Raw genomic sequence first — 22945 nt, 5'->3', positions numbered from 1 at the left:
CTGCCCGTGTTGTTGCTCTCGGACAGGAAGGAAGGATTTGGAAAGTGACTTGCGACAGGTGCAGAAAAATAAAGTGTTTTTTTTTGATTGGCTTCTGGAAGATGAGATCTAATTGGAAGATGAGATTTAACTGGAGAAATGAGATATGGCTACATTAAAAGCATGTTGTGGGCCATTAGCAAGATGTCATTGACTGGAAAAGGCTCTTGGACATCCTGAGGGGTTGTGCAAATAAAATTCCTTTCTTTTCTGAACAGGCAGATAGACAGGACATGTGTCGGGATGTTTTACTGCCCAATAATTAGCTCATTTGTTTTTGCACACACGCTGGCATTTTTACTGCCTCCAATATCCCAGCAATAAATCACGTTTGAATAGAGCTGCCAACTTGGGTGGACGTAATCCTGGAGGTTTTAATCACTTGACCTTCTGTTTCTAACAGCCCCACCCATCGACTTATTCCCCATTCCCATAATTTAAAAAAAAGTTCAAATAAAATGATAACCACACAACTTTGTTTTCTTTTCAAAGCTCTTATCCTTTCTTTTCCTCCCACATTTGCCTGGAGTAGGACCCAGGGGATGAACGAACCTTCAATTCCTGGAGACCTGTCTCGGGCACTCTTACGCTGCATGGGGTAATGGAAAAAATAATCGGATTAATTCGTCATGGGATATTGGGTTGACTCCTGTGCAGACCGTGCATTACCCTCCCCTTGAGCACTGTTATATAAACTTATTCACACAGATGGTACAGAAGTTGGATTAAATGGTGGAGATATAGCTACTTCCCCTAGGTTCCTGTGCACCCACTGCACATGGAAACCTGCTTCAGTCTTCCCAATCCTCAACTGCCTCAACTCATAGATAAAAACAAAAAGCTGCGGATGCTGGAAATCCAAAACAAAAACAGAATTACCTGGAAAAACTCAGCTGAGTTTTTGCAGGTAATTCTGTTTTTGCCTCAACTCAGTCTCACGCACACCCTCTGATTGACAGGAGTGGAACTAGGACCATCCCATGCTCAGCCTGGCTGCTCCACTTTGTAGAACTGCAGATTAACTAAGAGGTGGGGATAAAAATTGCCACATTTTTAAGAGATGACCTAAAGTGAAGTCCGGAAAAAGGAATGAAAAATATTTCATACGCCAGAAGCTTGACCTGTTGAGCGCATACTTAAATTTACAGTCTTGAAATTAGACTATGAGATAGATTTGCATTTTTATAGCACTTATCACAACCAGATGCCTCAAAACATTTTACAGCCAATGAAGTATTTTTTGAAGTGTTGTAATGTAGGAAACATGGCAGCAAATTTGCGCACAGCAAGCTCCCACAAACAGCAATGTGACAACGACCAATGTGTTTTTTTGTGATGTTGATTGAGGGATAAATATTAGCCAGGGCACTGGGAGAATACCCCTGCTCGTCTTTGAAAGAGTACCATGGGGGAAGTAGGCAGAAAAGGGAAGATGAAGCCACAATCAGATCAGCCATGACCTTATTGAATGGGGGAGTATGTTCAAACAGCCAACTCTTGCTCCTAAGTCCGATGTTCATTCACATCCATCTGAGTAAACAGATGGGCCTGGTGCCTTTGGCAATGTAGTGCCCCCTCAGTACTGCACTAGAGTATCAGCCTTGATTTTTGTGCTCAAGTCCTGGTGTGGGACTTGATCCCAGAACCTTGTGATTCAGAGGTGAGTGTGCTCCCATCTGAACCATGGCTGACACACAACTGTGTGACAGTAGAATGCAAATAGTTTGAATTCTCTCTCCTCACTATCTAATCAAAGGCACAAACTCCTTTATTTTGAAGTCAGTTGTTTCTGGGTTACACTAAATCTAGATCTCAATTTATGGTGTAAAATTATGGCTTTAGTATATGTTACAAACATGATTGGCTAGAAAAGATTACTGGCAATATTAGTGGACAAACGTGCAACTCTTTTCATCAGGATTCAGGAGCACAGCACTGTACAGACTCATATATAAGACACATCATCAGTCATTCTATCCCACAGTGAGAAATGAAGATTTTAATACATACTGTTTATCACATTCATTGGCCCACCTTGTACAGACAGGGAATCCAGGAATCAGTAAACGCTATGTTATACTGCGGAGTCCAGGGTAGGTGAGACGATGGGACGAGGTTAGGTGAGGGTGCTCCAATACCATGCACTCAGATGACCCAAGTATTAGTTTCTGCGCTTTGACTCAAAATGACACTTCTATGATGACAGAGATACCATCTGCAAGTATTCTCTTACTGTGCACTTCTCATAGACACCAGTACTGACACACAGCACATCCCGACAAATCCTCCCAAAATAAGGGGGTGAAGTCATATCTCCTCCATCACAAAGCTGCACACACTCACCTGCAGAATATCATCTACCTCCTGTCCGGTCTCCGTCCGGCTGCTGCTGGAGTCATATGGCTGACTTATTCCACTGGCCCTTACCATCCACCTGCGATAAACTGCAGCTCACCCAAAACATGGAGCTTGCTGAAAGTGACATGTTGCTGAAGCTTTTCATCCTTTCACTCACTCCCAATCCTTGCTAAATTGCTTCTCCTTTGTTTCCAATTTAATATATTCATTGTCATGTTTAAAACTCTTCATGGGCTCCAGCTTTCCTACCTCTGTAACCTCCTCCAGCCACATGATCTGCCCCATTACTCTCCCCTCGTCCAGTTCTAGTTTCTTATGGACCTCTCTCCCCTCTTGCCCCAGAACTGGAGGCTGAACCTGTTGTGACTGCAGTGCTCTGCAATTGCCTCTCAAAACCCCTTCTTCTCTCTACCCACCTCACTGCTTTCAAGACTCTCCTTAAAGATCACTTCTTTGACTGAGCTCCTGGTCAACCCTCTTAGTGTTTCTTTCTTGGCCTCAGCCCAGTTTTGTCCGATTACACCTTTTGTGAAGGCCCTTGGAATATTTTCCCTACATTATGTTCATTCAATGGCTGTAAAATGCTTTGGAACTCCCAGAAGTGGTAGAACAGAGTGTCTAAATGCAAGTTGTCATTGTTGAAATGGGCCTAGATTGAGAAAGAGGGCATTAATTAATTAGTAACTTACGAGTAAACACGCATGCCTATCCCTGTGAGATTTATGGATGGGAATCTCAGTCATTTGTCCAGTGGCTGTTCTGTGTACCAAACAGAAAAGCTCTCAGTCAAATTTATTCTTGGAATCAAGTGACGGCAGCAAAATGCACTCATTTCTCACCCAGGTTCCACCATCTCAGTTGTCTCCTTCACTTCAAGCAGCAACCAGGACAAGGTGATAAAAATCTGCGGATGCTGGAAATCCAAAACAAAAAATAAAAATACCTGGAAAAACTCAGCAGGTCTGACAGCATCTGCGGAGAGGAACACAGTTTAACGTTCCGAGTCCGTATGACCCTTCAACAAAACACTGTTGTGTGCAAGCTGGCTACTTTACAACAGTGACTACACTCCAAGAGAGCTTCGTTGGCTGCAAAGCGATTTTGGACATCCCAAGGTCGTGAAAGTGCTATACAAATGTAAATTCTCCCTTTAAATAATTTCACAGAAGCACAAGATTCATTGCTCGAAAATTTGCAGTCACGCAGTCTTTACCTTAAGCATGGATCTGTCATTAAGGAACCTCCTGCATTGCCAATGAAACTCTCTGTTGCTGCTCCTTTGAAATTCCAGCAATCACAAACACACCATTGAGACAATCCCGGGTTTTATTTCCCATCTCTTCATTAAGCTCTTCTTGCTCAATCTGTCCTTTCTCATTGAGGAGCAGGGTTCAGAATGGGATGGTAATCTCTCTCTGTGGCTGAAATTCTCTCTGACGTAAGACTAATGTGAGATGAGTTTGTAACACTCCCAACAGATGTGAATGCTCAGCAGAAAACTGACCACAAGGCTAAATAGACAACATTGTTCAGGGGGATCACAAAGAAACTTCACTGTTTCCACATAATTGGCGAATGGCGTGCGAGTTGCTTTTACATGGCCCACATAGCCGACGTAGAGAAAGTTGATCTCTCTGCACTGGTCATATCGTATGATTTAAATGAGCCTTGGTTCCCAACTCCAGAGAAATGTAGCATCGGGATAGTACATGGCACTTGTACATTACTCTCCTGAAAATCATGAGAGTTATGCACAAATATAAAAACCTTCTTACCCACCTATCACTATTAGTCATGTATTACATTATTTAGTCACAATGCACTTAAAAAGATTAGATATGGGGTAATAGCCAGCAAAGTCACTCTAGTGCAGTTGTGACTGCTTCCACAGCTTAGATTACGAGCATCTATAATGAAATTGGCAGCGTATCAGCTTATGTAAATACAGGTCAGAGCACATCCTCATTCAGCTCCTAATCTTGGCTATGGCTTCATGGGGAGCTCAAGGTATGGAACTTGCTTCAATGGGAGGACACACATAAAAAAAGAGAGAATTGAGGTTTCTCTTGTTATAATTGTGAATAAGCACAGAGGCATCAGCACAGGACTGAAGCAGAGGCTCTTTATTTGACATAGTGCATGGTACAGGAAGATGATTTTAAAATGTTCCCAAAGAATTAATACATAGAATGGTTAACCAAGTGGGAACAGGCTACAAGGCAGTTGGATTAAGGAATTCATGTGGCTCCGCAGGTAATACTCATACCTCAGAGTCAGAAGATTGTGGGTTCAAGTTGTTCAAGTGAGACTTGAAAACAAGAATCTAGGCCGACACTCCCAAGGGAGCGCTGCATTGTTGGAGGTACAGTCTTTTGGATGTTATAGAAATGATCCCACGGCCATTATTGTGAAGAAGAACAGGGGAGTTATCACCATGTCCTGTCCAATATTGCTTCCTCCACTACCACTAAAAATCAAAGATCCAGTCATTATTGTATTGCTGTTTGAAAGAGTCTGTGTACAAAGTGGCTCCTGCATTTCCTACATTACAACAGTGACTACACAAAAGGTGCTTTATTGGCTGTAATGCACTTTGGAACATTGAGGTTATGAAAGACTGTACGATGAAAGTTCTTTCTTTCTATTGCATGTCTCAAATGAGCCTTGGCCAACTTGCCCAATTAGCCTGACTATTCCTCAATTAACTGGTTTCCCCCAATTGAACTTTGCAAACCTGGAGATTTGCAAAGAGCTGCCCTCAGTGATGCTCCTTCATTGACAGATAGATCCAAAATCTGAGCACCAGATCTGTCAGAGCTCGAACTGAATGGGAACGTGTGTGTAAATTGAAAAGGAGTCCTTGCAGCTTCATCATAATGTGAATCCAAGAACCTCATAAAAGGCGGAGGGTTTTGGGCTCTCCTTGTCTAGACTTGGAGAAGGAATTATTAATGGCAGATCCTGATTTGCTGTAGGAGCTGCTACCTGCCCATTAAGCTGCCAGCCTGCAAAGGTCGGTTTGGTTCTTCGAACTGAGAATGGAATGTCAATGGATACCTGGAGATATATGGCATTGCTGATAATTGGCCTTTCTGCTTTCCTTGAGAGGGTAAGGGCTTTGATGTGGTAACTTTTGTGGTTAGGGCGGGAAGATGACTGTAGGGCAGACCTGGTCCCACAGAAGATGGCAGCTGTTCCCACCACTTGACCTGAAGCAGAGCAGCATTACTTGACATGCAACTGTGGTGTCACGCCTTTCAGCAGATTATTGAGCACAAACAGTACACACGCTCCCCAAAGTTCCCTGCTACTGTCTTGTCTCCCTCCCTGCCTGTCAGTCAGCTCAGCTGCAGTAAGGCAGGTTTGTGAAAGCATTGTGCTTCAACAACATGTCTAGGCAAGAGTCAGCCAGAAGCACTGGAGAACAATCATGTCCCCTGCGCAGTGTGCTTTTTATCCTTTACTCCCTTCCAGACGTCCATTGACACAATGCCAAGAAAACTTTTCTCAGAGGGAACGTCACAATGTAAAACAGCTTCACGGGGTCTCAGGACAACACAGCCCCCACCTGCCACTTGCTAAACTGTCAGCAAATTTCACAGTCACTGGGTGTTAGCATCACACTCCTGCCCAGCCCAGCCCAGCATTGACAGCTCACCACCTTCCCCCACCACCACCTAACCAACACAGAAGTTTTCTTAAAGAGTGAGAGAGAGCACAAGGAGGGAGAGAGAGAGAAAGGGAAAGCGCGCGAGAGAGAGCGAGAGCGCGAGAGAGAGCGAGAGCGCGAGAGAGAGCGAGAGCGCGAGAGAGAGCGAGAGCGCGAGAGAGAGCGAGAGCGCGAGAGAGAGCGAGAGCGCGAGAGAGAGCGAGAGAGCGCGAGAGAGAGCGAGAGAGAGCGAGAGCGCGAGAGAGAGCGAGAGCGCGAGAGAGAGCGAGAGCGCGAGAGAGAGCGAGAGCGCGAGAGAGAGCGAGAGCGCGAGAGAGAGCGAGAGCGCGAGAGAGAGCGAGAGCGCGAGAGAGAGCGAGAGCGCGAGAGAGAGCGAGAGCGCGAGAGAGAGCGAGAGCGCGAGAGAGAGCGAGAGCGCGAGAGAGAGCGAGAGCGCGAGAGAGAGCGAGAGCGCGAAAGAGCGAGAGCGAGAGAGAGCGAGCGCGAGAGAGAGCGAGCGCGCGAGAGAGAGCAAGTGTGTAAGAGCATGTTTGAGCGAGAGTGAGTGAGAGAGCGCGAGACCTCCGTTATGAGCTGATTGATGATTGGCTTCCTTGCTGTTCAAGAAGCTCGAGGTTTCTATGCTGTTCGAGAAGCTCGAGGTTTGCTGGTACAAACTGTTCATGAAGATTTTCTGCAGCAAGTAAAATGATACCCCGGGGTTTGCACCGTAAATGCTACCCCGGGGTTTGCACCGTAAATGCTACCCCGGGGTTTGCACCGTAAATGCTACCCCGGGGTTTGCACCGTAAATGCTACCCCGGGGTTTGCACCGTAAATGCTACCCCGGGGTTTGCACCGTAAATGCTACCCCGGGGTTTGCACCGTAAATGCTACCCCGGGGTTTGCACCGTAAATGCTACCCCGGGGTTTGCACCGTAAATGCTACCCCGGGGTTTGCACCGTAATCCATGCATCCATGAGATGCTCTCACCAGGAACACAATTTACTTTTTTATTGCCAAATGCTAATAAGATCCCAAAATGACAGGAAAAAAAGTCCCCTCACTTGAAGGGGTGACTGCATGTCGACGAGATTTACAATCGTGATTTACCAGAAGAATTAAGTTATACTGCAGCTACCAATCTCAAATTTACAACCTGGCTGTAAACTCAGACCCTCTGGGCCCAGGGGAGGGCTCTGTGCTCAGGAACCGATATCAACACACACACAGCTTTGTTCTTGGGCGGTTTAGTTTTAAATTAACTTGTGAATTTGGGCAGGAGCAACAGCAATCTTAAAATATAAACTCTGTTTCTCCGTAGAGGCGAAGGAACCACTTACTGCACTACAGTTATACTGGGCGGAATTTTCTGCTCCTGCCACTGGGAAACGTGGTGGGCGGGGGCACTGAATTTAGCGGGGAGGCAAAAAAAAAATGTTTCCCGGCAGCGGGATACGCCATTGGAATTTTGTTCTCCCGACTTTCAAGGCAGGTTAAAGGCGCGTCGAGATTCCGTGCGAACAATGTTGGGAGCCCAATTTGCGAGTGTTGGCACCTCACGAACGTTCTTTACAAAGCCAGCTCGCCTGGAATTAAGCTCTCCCTCCGCATTAAGTTCCCCGCCAGCGAGAATTTGGAAGGTTCAGTTTTCCGGCCTTGCATCAGTGGCGCGCACCTGGCCGGTTTCCACGGCCACAGGCGTGGCTTTCCCCTCCCTGGGAACCTCGCGAGACTTCACTCGTACCGGCTGCCATTAGCAAACGCTGTGGCAAGGCTGGCCGAGGGAGACAGGCGAAGGCTGGAGGGTCAGGGGCGGAGGGCGCAGGGTGTAGGGCGTTAGGGTGGAGCGAAGGCTGAACAGAGGCGGCAGGCTTATGGAGGAAGGGTGGGGAAGAGTGCCCGGCGAAAGGGGGGGTGGGGGGCGGGGGGGTACAATTTCAGGGGAAGGATGGGGGAAGAATGTCCAGGGAAGTGGTGGGGGATAAGGGGTGGGGGTGGGGTTGGGGGGATGGTGGTGGAGTAGCTAAGAGGGTGGGGTCAGTGGTGAGAGGAGGGAACAGTCACGGTCAGAGGGAGGAGTGGGTGACTCTCAGGGTGAGAGTCTGGTAGGTGAAGGTTCAATTGGATAATGTCTTGGATAATGGGAGGGGGCAGGGTCAGGGTGGGCGTGGGGATGTTAACGGGTATCGGTTCTGAGGGGAGGAAAGGCATGTGGAGGCAGATTGTGATGGGGTCCAGGGTAATGGGGGAGCTGCAAGGGTGACAGAGAGGAGGGGAATGGTGATGTTGGGTGTGTCTGTGGTGATGGGGGGGGAAGTTGCTGGGGGACAGGGCAACAATTCAAGAAGGCAAAAACAAAAAACTGCGGATGCTGGAAATCCAAAACAAAAAATAAAAAATACCTGGAAAAACTCAGCAGGTCTGGCAGCATCGGCTCTGCTGAGTTTTTCCAGGTATTTTTAATTTTTAATTCAAGAAAGCAGTTCATCACCATCTTCTCAAGGGCAATTAAGTTGGGCAATAAATGCTGGCTTTGGCAGTGATGCCCACATGCCATGAAAGAAAAAAAGTTTGGTGCTAGTTTATATCTATGAGCTGTGTATACACAAGTCAGCAAGAATTCAAGATCGGCCAGAGCTGAGTTGATCCAATTTGGGAAATTGACAGTGACAAAGAGAGGTTCTGATTTTGAATCATTGTACGAGGTGAGTCGCTGCCTGTCACTCTAAATATACCTCCAAATCTCTGCAAACCTTGCCAATATTAGACAGGGGCTTACAAAAGGATTCTTCAGGTGATCAGACCAAACAAGACGCAGAAGCTGAGTGTGGGGCCGAGTGAGATGAAAGGGTGGGTGTGGGTGGGTTGGGGGGGGGGTGGTGGTGGTGGATGTGAAATGAGATGTAAACACTCTCAGTGCCTGCAAGATCTTTCATTATGCAATTCCCAATAATGATGTATTGAAGCCACTTCACAGTTGTAAATATGTTACTTCGTCATCTGGTGAAACAAAATACCCCCAGGTCCAACTAGATTTGAATGCTAAAAGCCATGGAAGAGGCAGGCATCACAGTGACTATATTTCATTTCATTCCGAGTTTGGACTCAGCTGCTGAACCTGTCCTTACCTCCGTATAAGTAATGAGAACAATCTGTAATGGGCTCTTGGCTGGGAAGTAAAAAGGAGAGTCCTCAGGCAGTCCAGCATTTCCACAGAGCCTCTTACAGCCTAGCAAGTGGCTGCAAAATCTCTGAACAGATTCTTTGCTGCACCAGTTTAATGAAATGTCACTTTGCGACTGTGCAGGAATCTACGTTACAATTCCGTTTGCACACAAGAAAGTACCTTGCACGACGTCCCAGGAGCCTTTTCCCAATGCGCTGCGGGGATGTGCAGCCTGGAATTACAGGTCCCACCGTCTCATCGCCCTGGTCGCCGGGGGGGTGGGGGGGGAGGGCAGGTTCGCACAGTAAAAAGCTCCCTGAGGCACAGAGCTGAATAGAGAATTTTAAAATCATGAGTTCATGTCCCGCCCCCACCATGTGGCTCTGTCACACGAGCAGGGACGTGTAAAATATGAGGGCTGAAAGTTTTCTTTTAAATCACTGGTTGAAACCTCACCCCGCCCGTGGACAGGGCTTCGCCAAAAATGCAAAAGCCGCCCGGCCATTTTCACCCACCCACCAGCCGAGCAGTTGGACGGGCAGTGAAAAATTCAAGTCAATTAGTTCCTTAAGGGCCTTAATAGGCTGCTTAATTGTTTGGCGAGCGCGCTGCCTACTCCTGTGCACGCCCCGCTGACCAAAATATCGCCCACCCGACGAGCACCACATTCCGCCCATGAAGTCGAGATGACGCGGATGAGGTTCATGTGAAGCTTTTACAGCAACAACTTATAATTATATGGCACCTTTAAGGTCAAGAAACATCCCAAGGCGCTTCACAGGAATATTATGAAACACAATGTGGCACTAAGCCACAAAAGGAGATGTTAGGCCAGATGGCCAAAGCTTTGCCAAGGAGCTGGTCAAGAAGTGTCTTAAAGAAGGGCGGCAAGGTAGAGAGAGATGGAGGGGTTTAGGGAGGTGAATTTCAGGGCTTACTGCCTAGGCAACTGAAGGCATGACCACCAGTGATGGAGTGATTATAACAGGGAATGCACAAGAGAACAGAATTAGAGGAGTGCAGATATCTTGGAGGGTTGGGGAATACAGAGAAAGGGATGGGCAAGGCATATAACTGTTGGGGTGAATGGGCTGTGGCTGCAAATGATACGTAGCTTCTCCCCAACGACTGTCCCAAGTTGACATGACACCAGCAGTCAGCTGCGCCCTCATTTCTACATCTTGTTTTATCTTGAAGCTCTGCCCTGGATTTCCTTTTTGTATAATATTTAGTATGTGTCCATATCTTTTTCAACCACTGACCTTCAGATCGGAAAAACTGTTTTGTCTATTTGCGGAGTCCGCCTCGTAGCACACTTGTACCCATTTCACAAAAGTCTAGGCTGACACTCCAGCACAGTACTGAGGCAGTGCTACACTGTCTGAAGCGCCAACTTTCAGATGAAACATGATGAAAACAGATAAGGGCCTCATCTGCCCTCTCAGGCAGACACAAAAATATCCCATGCTGCTATTTTGAAGAAGAGCAGGGGAGCTCTCCCCAGTGTCCTGCCCAATATTTATCCCTCAATTAACATCACGTTGGCCATTATCTCATTGCTGTGCGTGGGAGCATGCTCTGTAAGCAATCTGGCTGCTGTGTTTCCGATGTTACATCAGCGACTACATCGAAACGAAAGAATGCGAAATTGGCTGTAAAGCCCTTTGGGGCATCCTAAGGTTGTGAAAGGCAAGACAGAAAAGCAAGTCTTTTTTTAAAAAAAATGGGTTTTAGAATTCAAAGCTTTTGGCACAGAGCTTCCCACACATGTCACTTTGAGCGTGCTCCATGCCAGTTTTCCACCCAGTGGCTGCAGATCCGAATTCCCCAGTGGAGCTGGGATCCACCCTGGGAGCGCACATTCGTAAAACAGACCCCTGAGAATTTGCCCCACTGATCTCAAGCCACGAGAACTAACCATTGAAAGCAGGCCAATCCTCTAGTTAGCAAGAATCACGGACCTCTCCACTTTATTTAATAGTTTAATGGGTCAGAGCCTACAATAGGCTCTTTATAGATCTGAACTCAAACAAGCCCCTGTCCCATTAACTTTTAAAAATGTTATTACAAACTGCCCCTTTGAATTTTTAGACCGCCTTTTATTGGTGTTAGGCTGCAGGAATAAAATAACTCATACTTGTGACACATTATCTGCGCCGTAATTTGGTAACAAGTAAAATAAATGACATTAAAGCTTTGCACAGCGGGTCATGTCATGTGCACCTTGTGAAAAGGCCAAGCAGTTACAGTTCCTCCCCCGGCCATTAGATCAATTATCCCATTCCCTGTGCTCACTGACCACTCCCTGACAATTACCAGAGCATCTCAATGAACTATGTCCCCGCCCGCACTCACAATGGAGGGCTGGAAGTTTCCAAGAGGCTCAATGCACACATCAATGCTATCGTCTGTTTGTTCAAGAGACAACGATAAAAGGAATGTGAAGGGGAGGGGACAGCGCGACGCCAAGGACACAAAGTCATAGTGAATACACGAGAAAAGCAAAGCGTCCCTGATCAAAAAGAGATAAAGATGCATTAAGAGGCACACAAGATAAAACCAGGAATAAAGGAGAACATGTTTTTGGATAACTTGTTGAATTAGCAGGAGAACAAAGGGGCCATATGCTAACAGATGTTACATTTAACAATCTACTAGAAAATAATCAGCCTGACTCAGAAGGATGTGAGTTTGAGTCTCACTCGAGAGACTCGAGCAGAAAACTCTTAAGCTGACACTCCAGCGCAGTACTTAGTGAGTGCCGCACTGTCAGAGGTGCTGCCCTTTGGAGATTAAACTGAAATGGCAAACAGAAGCCCCATATGTCATCCCCAGTGGGCGTAAAGGATCCCCGCGGCACAATTTCGAAGAACAGTTTTTTCCAGTTTCCTTGCCAATATTTATCCCCTAAGCAACATCAGTAAAAACAGATTATCTGCTCATTATCACTTTGCCGCTTGTGGGAGCTTGCTGTGCGCAAACTGGTTGCTGTGTTTCCTACGCCACAACAGTGACTATACTTCAAAAACATTTCATTGGCTGAAAAATGCCTTGGGCTATCTTGAGGTTGTTAAAAGTGCTATATAAATGCAAGTCTTTCTTTATGCCAAAGTAACTGGTCTCCTAATTCCCTTCTTCATATGTGCGTGAAGCTTTCTTTTTTAAAAAAAAAAATGAGTTTGAGACCATCTGGGCTTTGCACTCAACTGCAGTCTTTCCCATCCCTGGAACGCTCTGGAGTACTCCCTTCCTATCCCAGCAGGTAGCTGCATCCATTTAAAAAGCCATCTCTTTCATTGTTCCGTCACACTGCCACAGTCAGAAACAGCACCTTCAAAGAGAAACAAACACAATGGCCAGGATTTTCCCCTTGGCGATTTGGGGGCGGGGCCAGCTCGCCGAGGGGAAAGTGACGCGGGATGATGTTGGGAGGAACCCCTGATGTCATCCAGGTCCATTTAAATTTTCAGGAAGGCGGGGGGCACAGCGAAATCAGCTGGTCCGCCCGCCGACCTGTCAATGGCCCAATTGAGGCCATTGACAGGCTCATTAAAGTAATTAAAGACCCTGCCCGTCCAAGCTTAAGGCTGGCGGGTAGGCCAGGAGCTCCAGCGGGCTCCAGATTACCCATGAAACTTCATCCACCGGCGGGATGAGGTTTCATATCCGTTTAGTAAAAAATTAATAAAGTTTACGTGGTCTTTATTAACATGTCCCATCTGGTGTGACATCGTCACATGAGGGGGACATGTTAATAATTTTTTAAATGTTTCTATTTTTAACGTTTGTTCCACTCTTCAGTATTCTCCCCGGGACAGGACTTTGACAGATGGGGAATCCCTCCTCTCCTGGAACAGGAAGCGCATAGCATTTCCTGTTGGGGATGCCGCTGGGCAGGGCCTTCATTGGCCCACCCACTTAAAAGGCAGCGGGCCCCGTTTAGGTGGTGGGGGTCGGCTGTCTGCCCACCGCCGAGCCGGTGGGGCCCACCTGTCATCTGAGGGTAAGATTCTGCCCCAGGTCTGAAACAGATCCAACCGACCGTGGTAAAGGACCATTGTTGGCATTGGCTCTCAGTTCTGAGCATAGGTTTACACCTAATCACATAGGGCTTACAACAGAGAAACAGGCCATCCAGAAATAGAAGCACTATGCTGGTGCTTATGCTCTGTTTTTCAGCAGTTCTGTTTGAGGGATAAATATTAGTCAGGGGAGGACTCTCTCATGCTGCGCAATAGTACCATGGTAGTTTTTACATCCGCCTGGGGATGCAGCTGGGGCCTTGGTTGAATGAGTCATTCAAAAGGTGGGCACCTCCAACAGTGCAGCACTCCCTCTGTATACGACACTATGAATATCAGCCAAGATTTGGCACTCAGGTCTCCAGGGTTTGGACTTCTTCCATTCATTCATGGGATGTGGGCATCGCTGGCCAGGCCAGCATTTATTGCCCATCCCTAATTGCCCCTGAGAGGCAGCTGGTGAGCTGCCTTCTTGAGCCGCTGCAGTCCATGTGGTGTAGGTACACCCACTGTGCTGCTAGGGAGGGAGTTCCAGGATTTTGACCCAGCGACAGTGAAGGAACAGCCGATATATTTCCAAGTCAGGGTGGTAAGCAGTTTGAAGGGGAATTTCCAGGTGGTGGTGTTCCAATTTGTCTGCTGCCCTTGTCCTTCTAGATGGTATCGGTTACAGGTTTGGAAGGTGCTGTCTAAGGAGCCTTGGCGAGTTGCAGCAGTGCATCTTGTAGATGGTACACACTGCTGCCACTGTGTGTCGGTGGTAGAGAGAGTAAAGGTTTGTAGATATGGTTCCAATCAAGTGGGTTGCTTTGTCCTGAATGGTGTCAAGCTTCCTTGATGTTGTGGGAGCTGCACTCATCCAGGTAAGTGGAGAGTATTCCATCACACTCCTGACTTGTGCCTTGTAGATGGTGGACAGGCTTTGGGGAGTCAGGAGGTGAGTTACTTGTCGCAGGATTCCTATTTCCTGACCTGCCCTTGTAGCCACAGTATTTATATGGCTAGTCCAGTTCTGTTTCTGGTCAATGATAACCCCCAAGATGGTGGTAGTGGGGGACTCAGCCTTCTGACAGGAGTGAGAGCACTACCAACTGAGCCATGGCTGACATGCATACAAAGAGGAAAAGTCAAGGCGTAGAGAATTAGATGTGTAAGAAAGGAGGGGGCATGGACATGGGGCAAGGTAAAGGGAAAGGAGATAGGGTTATTTTGGGGTGGGGGGGGGTAGATAGAGAGAGAGAAAGAGAGAGAGAGAGAAAAAAAAAGAAAGAAGATGGGATAAAGTGTGCCCTTTGAGAAAGGATGCTGAGCGCCGCATGTTCCTGCCAGTGAGGTAAACAAACAGTCCCAGCACTGTTGCCGAGACCCTGGGGATCCTCAATCTCCAGTCATACAAAGCAGACCACCAGACACAAAGCACAAAGCTGTCAGTCTGCAACTTTCCACTGGTCTCTGGTGGATGTTCAACATGAGAAAGCAGCATTTATACGTCATAAATGGCAGGATATGCTTCTGTATCAGGGCACTTTACATAGTGAAATTGAAGGGCATCAATTCACCTCTAGCTTTCTGATTATTCTGGAAAATTCTCTTGTTCTACTCCAATGGTTCTTAAACTGGAGTCCGCAGATATGTCCAGGGGATCCACAACAGAGGGATTGACTTACCGGTGGGCAAAGGTGCCCTGGGTAAGACTAAGCAAGTGGGAGGAAGCCAGAGAAAATCTCTGCTCCTCACATCTGTGCTCCTGCCCTCCTCCTGTGGTGCCCTCCCTGTGCTCTGCTATAGGCCTCCCCCATCTTTCTGCACCCGTCCCTCCCCCTACTCCCCATGCTCTAATTTTCCTCCCCAATGGAAAATTCACACATTCGGGACAATCTCAAGGCTTTGGAGAGGAAGTTTATCAGAACGGTACCTGGGGTTTTGGTTACGGAGAGAGACTGGGGTTGTTTTCCTTACAGTGTTGAAGGTAAAGGGGGGGAACTGATAGAGGTGTTCAAAATCATGAGGGGTCTCAACAGAGTCGATAGAGAGAAACTGTTGCTGCTGGGAGAAGGACTGAAACCAAAAATTCAGATTTAACGTGATTTTAAAAAGAACCAGAGATGATATGAGGAAACATTTTATTTTAAAAATGTAGTGAGTTGTTGTGATCTGGATTGTGCTGCCTGAAAGGATGGTGGAAGCAGATTCAGTTGGAACCTTCAAAAGGGGAGTTGGATAAAGAATTGAAGGGAAATAATTGCAGGACTGGAGAGAAAGAAAAAAGGAGTGGGATGAATTGAATAGTCCCCTCTCAAAGTGTCGGCACAGGTATGATGGGCTGAATAGCCTCCTTCAGTGCTGTATGTTTCTGTGCACATCAGCCAAAGCAAGACTCAGGGTCAGTGGGGATTTATCCCCTCCTTCACCTCTAATAACTGAGCAGCTGGCCAACACTTAATGGCTTGGCTCAGGTATACAACAGCCACAGGACAAAGTGGCAGAAGGTTACTGATGTTGGCAGACACATATCACACTTCCGCACACTCGCCCCACCCCAGTGAGAGTCAGCATCTTCAGCAGAGAGACAGAGGGAGAGAGAGAGTGAGGCAGAGAGAAAAAAAAACAAGGAAGCATAAATTTAAAAAATTGAATAAAAGGATGTTGGCGGGGAAGAGGGAGAGTTGATAATTATTCTGAAATTCTGTTAAGATCCCAAAGCAGCATCTCATCTCATTGCAAAATAACACTGTATGCCACAAAAAGCATGTGAGGAGCAAAACTGTGACTACTGCATTAAGATGGTCTGTCAACTCTCTGGCAGGGGGGGGTCATGAGCACTCGAAACGTCAACTCTTTTCTTCTCCGCCGATGCTGCCAGACCTGCTGAGTTTTTCCAGGTAATTCTGTTTTTGTTTTGGATTTCCAGCATCCGCAGTTTTTTTGTTTTTATCCCAGCATAGATCAGTTGGGCTGAATGGGCTATTTCTGTGCTGTAAATCCTATGTAAAAGAAGTGCTCACTGACCACTCACAGTGTGCATTCAGCTGACCCATCCATCTCTTTAATAAAGAAATCATTGTTTGCAAGAGAGTACAGATGCAGTGTTGTTCTTTGAGAGGGGGGTGTTGTTCTTGGTTTAGGGGCACTGGAACGCCGCCACACACAAACTCAAAGGCATCTTGATTATATCGACATTTATGAGGTTATAAACACGTCAACTATTTGCACTCAAAAATAAGAGTCTTCCCTTTTCTAAACTGCTTTCCACAATGTTAGTCTCAGATACCATTAATGTCACTTGATACACTGTTTGCCTCCTACACAACGGTGAAGCAGGAGGAAATAAACTACTATGAGCACAAGTTTTCAGTTAAATGGGGGTGGGGTGGTTGGAAGAAGTGTTGTGACTTTGTGAAGCATGTTCTTTGTAAATCATTTATGTTGTAGCTGTGCAAGACTAAAGCAATTCTCTCTACAGTGTTTTGACCCTATTCAGTTCTTAGGGTCACTTATAATGGTCTCCTTATTGTGTTTGCTCCATTAGCACAAGAACTGCATTTAAATCTCTGGGCTGGAAATTATCTCAGAGGCATGGAGTGAATGGGAGGGCCGGTCTGAGATGGGAAAACTCCCAGGAAGGTTTCCCTGCGATCCATCAAATTTAACAGCAGGTCCCGAGATTACTCAATTTTTGTCTTCATTACCTGACTGAGAGGCTGTCGGTTGGGTAGGCCTTTGACACCGGGGAGGAGTGGGGAGCAGCTGGGAAGATTGAGGTGGTGGGCGGGTTGGGGGGGGTAGTGCTGCGGGGTGGGGCGTGGGTTGTGGTTGGAGGTGTTGGGGGGGTGGTGAGCAGGCTGAATTTATCAATTGGAAGATTGGAGTGCGGAGCCAGGAAAGCTGGAGCAGGGTATGTCTGGGGTACTGAGCCAGGAATCAGTAGGGAGATTGGGGTCAGAAAGGGGGAAATATCAGACGTCTCAGGGAGGAGGTCAGAAGATGAGAAGAAATGTCTTCGCTTATTAAGTTATGAATCTTTGGAATTCTCTATCCCAGGCAGTTACGGATGCTCGGTTGTTGAGTATATTCAAGACAGAGGCCGAGAGGTTTTTGGGTACTAAGGAATATGGGAATCACGTGGGAAGGTGGAGTTGGGGTAGATGATCAGCCATGACCTATTGGAATGTCGGAGCAGGCTTGAGGGGCTGAACGGGCTACTCCTGCTTCTATTTATGTTCTTGAGGGCAGGAGTTGGATTGCCAATTATGGGTGGCTGGTGAAGCAGGTATCTCAGATCCAGCAGGCAGCTATCGCCAAGCGCCAGAATTCCTCACCTCCCTTATCCACTGCATTTACTGAGGCCCAACAAATTTGACAGGCCTCTGGCTTACATGTAAAATGCTGGTTAAATACGAGGCACATAGCCTGGCTACAATATTTAAATTGTCAGCTAGCCTCTTGAGAGTGGATTGGTTGCCCTCTTCTCTAACCCACCTGCACTAAAATTGGGTTAGAGTCAAGGATTCAAATTTTTACCATTTTAACATCCCCTCCAATCCAAACCCATCTGTTTTTGAGGGGTTAAAATTCCCACTGTGGCTCTTTTCCATTTATGGCGGAGGTAAAACTCATGAGGTTTTTCAGCCACCTCTAGATGTCTCTGGAGAGCTCTCTCAGCCAATGGTAATTAGGAAGCCACTAAATGCCACCTAGTGGCAGAAGTTCAACAGTTCCATTAACTTTGTCCTCATCAGGAAATCAATATTAAAAGAACCCGTTAGCAATTAAAACTGACGCTCTCCTGAATTGACAGCAATCTTGGACAGATTGGTGCACATTGCAAAGACCACATTAAATGGACGTCCATTTCACCAATCTCGAAAAGTGCCCCTTCAACACGGCACAGACAATTCGCACAAAACTATCACGTCCCCTGGCTGGCAGGGAGGGAGCATCTCAAGGCTCCAGTCAACAGTCTGCTTGCATGTTTATTGCACCCGGCAGGCTCAGCTAAAGACGTTTCACGACTAACTAATCACAGATTGGCTCCTCCTGTTTACTTTGCTTGTGCAGTCGCGCTTCATTACACAGTCCAGCACCAAGTGAAATGTGCCATTAACTTCTATATATATATATATATATATATATATATATATATTTCATATAACATTAAGGGTAGTTTGTGAAACCCTCCCATTAACCATTGTGCTAGTCTTCTGTGAATGCCAACCCACAGACTCGTGACTAAGTGAGGAACACTTAAAAAAGGATTGCAACCTACACTATATGTAGATTACTGATGTATCTGCCCGGGCAGATTAAGGAACAAGAAAGAGACAGTAGTATATAAAACACATTTACTCACAGCAATCTTATCCAAGGATTATATCTAACAAGAACTATTATCCAAAGAAACTTTAGATTAAATTCTGAGAGTCACCATTCACCACATCGGACATTTAAAAGTACAATAAAAGCAAAATACTGCAGATGCTGGAAATCTGAAACAAAAACAAAAATTACTGGGAAAAAAACTTCAGCAGGATTGACAGCATCTGTAGAGAGAAAAACAGTGCTAACGTTTCGAGTCCGTATTCGAGTCAGAACAGTTCTGAAGAAGAGTCATCTGGACTCGAAACGTTAACTCTTTCTCTCCACAGATGCTGTCAGTCCTGCTGAGTTTTTCCAGCAATTGTTGTTTTTGTTTAAAGGTACGAGTTGTGTGTTTGCATAGTACAAACATAGAATTAAGAGCATATACAGAAGCAGACCGTCTGGTCCAAATGGTCCATGCCAGAGTTGATGATTCTCACGAGCCCCCTCCCACCCCTTTTCCCCAAAACCCAATCACCATCCCTTTCTCCCTCATGTATTTTATGTAGCTTCCTCCTTAAATGCATCAGGAAGTTAGTGATAGCTCAGAAAAGGTAATGCACTTTCACTTTGGTAGAACATAAAATGCAGACACCTTGAGACCATTCAGAAGGAGGGCAGTAGACAAGGAGCAGGAGGAGGGGTAAACCCATCAGAGAGACTTAGCAATGGCAGACAGGGTTAGGAGTGGAATCCCAGATCGGAGCGGCAAATATAGATCATTTGCTGATCCCCACATAATGCCTAAACTCCAGGGTAGAAAGGTAAGTATTTTGTTTCACTCTGATGAAGGTTTGCAAATCCCAGTGTTTGAGAAAGATGGAGTGAGCAGCTCTGTGCAGCAGAAAGGGGGAATGGGGAAAAGGGAAAGGGGAGGAGAGAGCAATCATAAAGTTAACAGTGAGATGAGATGGGGGGAAACAAGCTAGGAGAATGAAATTGCCACAGGAAGTCTACCTGAGATGTAGAGGGTCCAAAACCCCATACATTTAACACTTGACAGTTTCATACATTAAAGTGAGTTAATAATGAAACACTCTGAGCAACATATTGACAGTGAAAACAAACCGGTATCAAAAGAAATTTTCACTGAGAGAATTTCCAATTTCTCAACCAGATATTGTCCTCGCATAATTGTAAAAAAAACAATTGTACTTATGCTAAGTTCACAAATCCTGACTCGAGTACTATCTCTCTCTCACACAACCCAGGTCACAGACTTTAATAAACAGGTAGTACGCAGAAAAACAGAAGGTGGTTAACCTCAACAGGAGAAGGGGCAAAAATACCAGATAATGTGAAATTTCTTGTGCATCTTAGGGGATGAATCACCCACTTTCACAAACATTCCAAAGACCATCAGGCTCTGGCAATGTTAGGTGAAAATCGAGAAACAGGAGATTATCAGCTTTACCAGCCCTCCGGCAGGTACATACTGAGCATTACTGGGACAAGATCTGCAGTTTATAATTAACCTAAAAAATGCAATGATATCAACCCTGACCCCTTGGAAATACGTTACACCCAGCACATTCCTAATTCCTGACTCTGTTGCAAGAGAAAGAAGGGCTAATTAGGGTGTCTGTGAGTGAATATCGGACTGTGTGTGTGGGGGCATGGGAGAGTCTGAGGCTGTTTGAGAGAGGGGGTGTGGGTATGAGGGAGTGTCTGTGTGAAGGTTTTGATGCATGTGAGAGTGAGAGAGGGTGAGATTGTGTGTCTATGTGAGTGTGAGAGAGAGAGAGCAGCGGGCGTGCGAGAGAGAGAGAGCAGCGGGCGTGCGAGACAGAGAGCGCAGCGGGCGTGCGAGACAGAGAGCGCAGCGGGCGTGCGAGACAGAGAGCGCAGCGGGCGTGCGAGACAGAGAGCGCAGCGGGCGTGCGAGACAGAGAGCGCAGCGGGCGTGCGAGACAGAGAGCGCAGCGGGCGTGCGAGACAGAGAGCGCAGCGGGCGTGCGAGACAGAGAGCGCAGCGGGCGTGCGAGACAGAGAGCGCAGCGGGCGTGCGAGACAGAGAGCGCAGCGGGCGTGCGAGACAGAGAGCGCAGCGGGCGTGCGAGACAGAGAGCGCAGCGGGCGTGCGAGACAGAGAGCGCAGCGGGCGTGCGAGACAGAGAGCGCAGCGGGCGTGCGAGACAGAGAGCGCAGCGGGCGTGCGAGACAGAGAGCGCAGCGGGCGTGCGAGACAGAGAGCGCAGCGGGCGTGCGAGACAGAGAGCGCAGCGGGCGTGCGAGACAGAGAGCGCAGCGGGCGTGCGAGACAGAGAGCGCAGCGGGCGTGCGAGACAGAGAGCGCAGCGGGCGTGCGAGACAGAGAGCGCAGCGGGCGTGCGAGACAGAGAGCGCAGCGGGCGTGCGAGACAGAGAGCGCAGCGGGCGTGCGAGACAGAGAGCGCAGCGGGCGTGCGAGACAGAGAGCGCAGCGGGCGTGCGAGACAGAGAGCGCAGCGGGCGTGCGAGACAGAGAGCGCAGCGGGCGTGCGAGACAGAGAGCGCAGCGGGCGTGCGAGACAGAGAGCGCAGCGGGCGTGCGAGACAGAGAGCGCAGCGGGCGTGCGAGACAGAGAGCGCAGCGGGCGTGCGAGACAGAGAGCGCAGCGGGCGTGCGAGACAGAGAGCGCAGCGGGCGTGCGACAGAGAGCGCAGCGGGCGTGCGACAGAGAGCGCAGCGGGCGTGCGACAGAGAGCGCAGCGGGCGTGCGACAGAGAGCGCAGCGGGCGTGCGAGAGAGAGCGCAGCGGGCGTGCGAGAGAGAGAGCAGCGGGCGTGCGAGAGAGAGAGCAGCGGGCGTGCGAGAGAGAGAGCAGCGGGCGTGCGAGAGAGAGAGCAGCGGGCGTGCGTGAGAGAGAGGGTGAGATTGTGTGTCTGTGAGTGTATGAGAGCAGGGTGTGTTTGTGTGAGGGCGGGGTTGGCACAGAGTGGGTGTAAAATAAAAAGTGTAGACAGGAAAGAAAGTGTGGATTAGGATTACTGACAATTTTTGATTTAGCAGTTGCCCATTGTTATTTTTATTACTATGTTTTCGTATGCTTTAATGTTTGTAGCTGATTAGATTGAACGCTTAAAATTCAAATCAGATTACGTGCTTCACTACAAGATACCAATGAATCTATTAAACCAGCCTGACTTCAATGCTGCTTTTAACACCCCCCCCCCGACTAATTTAGTTCCAGGTATGGGAAAAAATCCCATTAAACATTCCAACTCCTAAACAGTTTTATTCAATGAATGGGCAGGCTGACTGTGTATTTGTGCCATTTTTATATTTTGAAGAGATTTAGAGAGGAATTCTCAGTCCTTTTTATCCATAATCTTGATTGTTTTGTATTCACTGAAGATTAAACTAGGAAACTGCTATTGACTTGTCTGCAGTTTTCATCTTGAATAATATTCGAAAGAAGTTGGGATAATTTTGGGTGACTTCCAGCTGGGGAAAGACTCTTAACTAAATTCAGGAGCAGATGGGTTTAATCAGCAGAACCTTTAAAAGGTCCCATTTTACACTCTGTCAGCAAAGTAACAATTGTAAGTTGACCTGAAGGAGACACTTTTCACCAGCAAGAAATCGGAGGCAAGCGTGCAGAGAGAAACAAGTTTCACACAATGCACGTGGTGCAAAACATGGTGCATTGTCCAGGTCTGCGAAAAATGCCTCCCAGACTCAAAATAAAAAATTACAGCAACTGAAATCTCCCACAGCATAGAGGGGGGGACCGGGGTTGGGATGCCCTGCCAAGCTAATGAGGAAACTTGTCAATTACTGAAGCTAATGCGAGAAGTATATTCACAGACACGCAGACAGGGATCTCCCTGTGCTCCAGATTGCCACTGGCTCCCCAAATCAGTTCCTACTCGTTCTATGGTTTCAGTTTCTCCAACCCTTCCTTCCCAAATGAGAATTGGGGGCGGTGGGGGGGGGGGGAAGGTGGTGGCAGGGAAGAGTTCGATGGGAGGGGAAAGGGAAGGGGTGGAGTTGAGGGGGAAGGGGGGGTACAGTTGAAGACTTGGCGGGGGGAGGGCAAGGAGAGGGAAAGGGGTACGGATGCATGAAAGGGGACGTTGTTGGGGGGGGTGAGACGGGGAGGGATGGAGGGGATTTATGGAGGGGAGAGGAGAGGGAGGGATGGGGGGGGGAGGGATGGGGGGGGGTTGGGGAGGGGGGTGGGGAGTTGGGGAGGGGGAGTTGGGGAGTAGGGGGGAGAGAGGGGGGGGGAAGGGCGGGAGAGGGGGCGGGAGAGAGGGGGACGGGGGGAGAGAGGGGGGAGAGGGGGGGAGAGAGGGGGCGAGGAGAGGGGGGGGAGAGGGGGGGAGAGAGGGGGGGGAGAGGGGGGAGGGGGGGAGAGAGGGGG

The 22945-nt window shown here is 47.7% G+C and overlaps 1 protein-coding gene across 1 annotated transcript in view; it reads right to left on the bottom strand.

The window, feature by feature from the left end:
• Positions 1 to 22945, bottom strand: part of unc5b (unc-5 netrin receptor B) — a 243418-nt gene that overhangs the window by 219298 nt on the left and 1175 nt on the right. The gene's annotated exons all lie outside the window — the stretch shown is intronic.

Source organism: Carcharodon carcharias, chromosome 28 (assembly GCF_017639515.1).
Source record: "Carcharodon carcharias isolate sCarCar2 chromosome 28, sCarCar2.pri, whole genome shotgun sequence".
Lineage (NCBI taxonomy): Eukaryota > Metazoa > Chordata > Chondrichthyes > Lamniformes > Lamnidae > Carcharodon > Carcharodon carcharias.
This window is presented reverse-complemented; position numbering and strand designations above follow the sequence as displayed.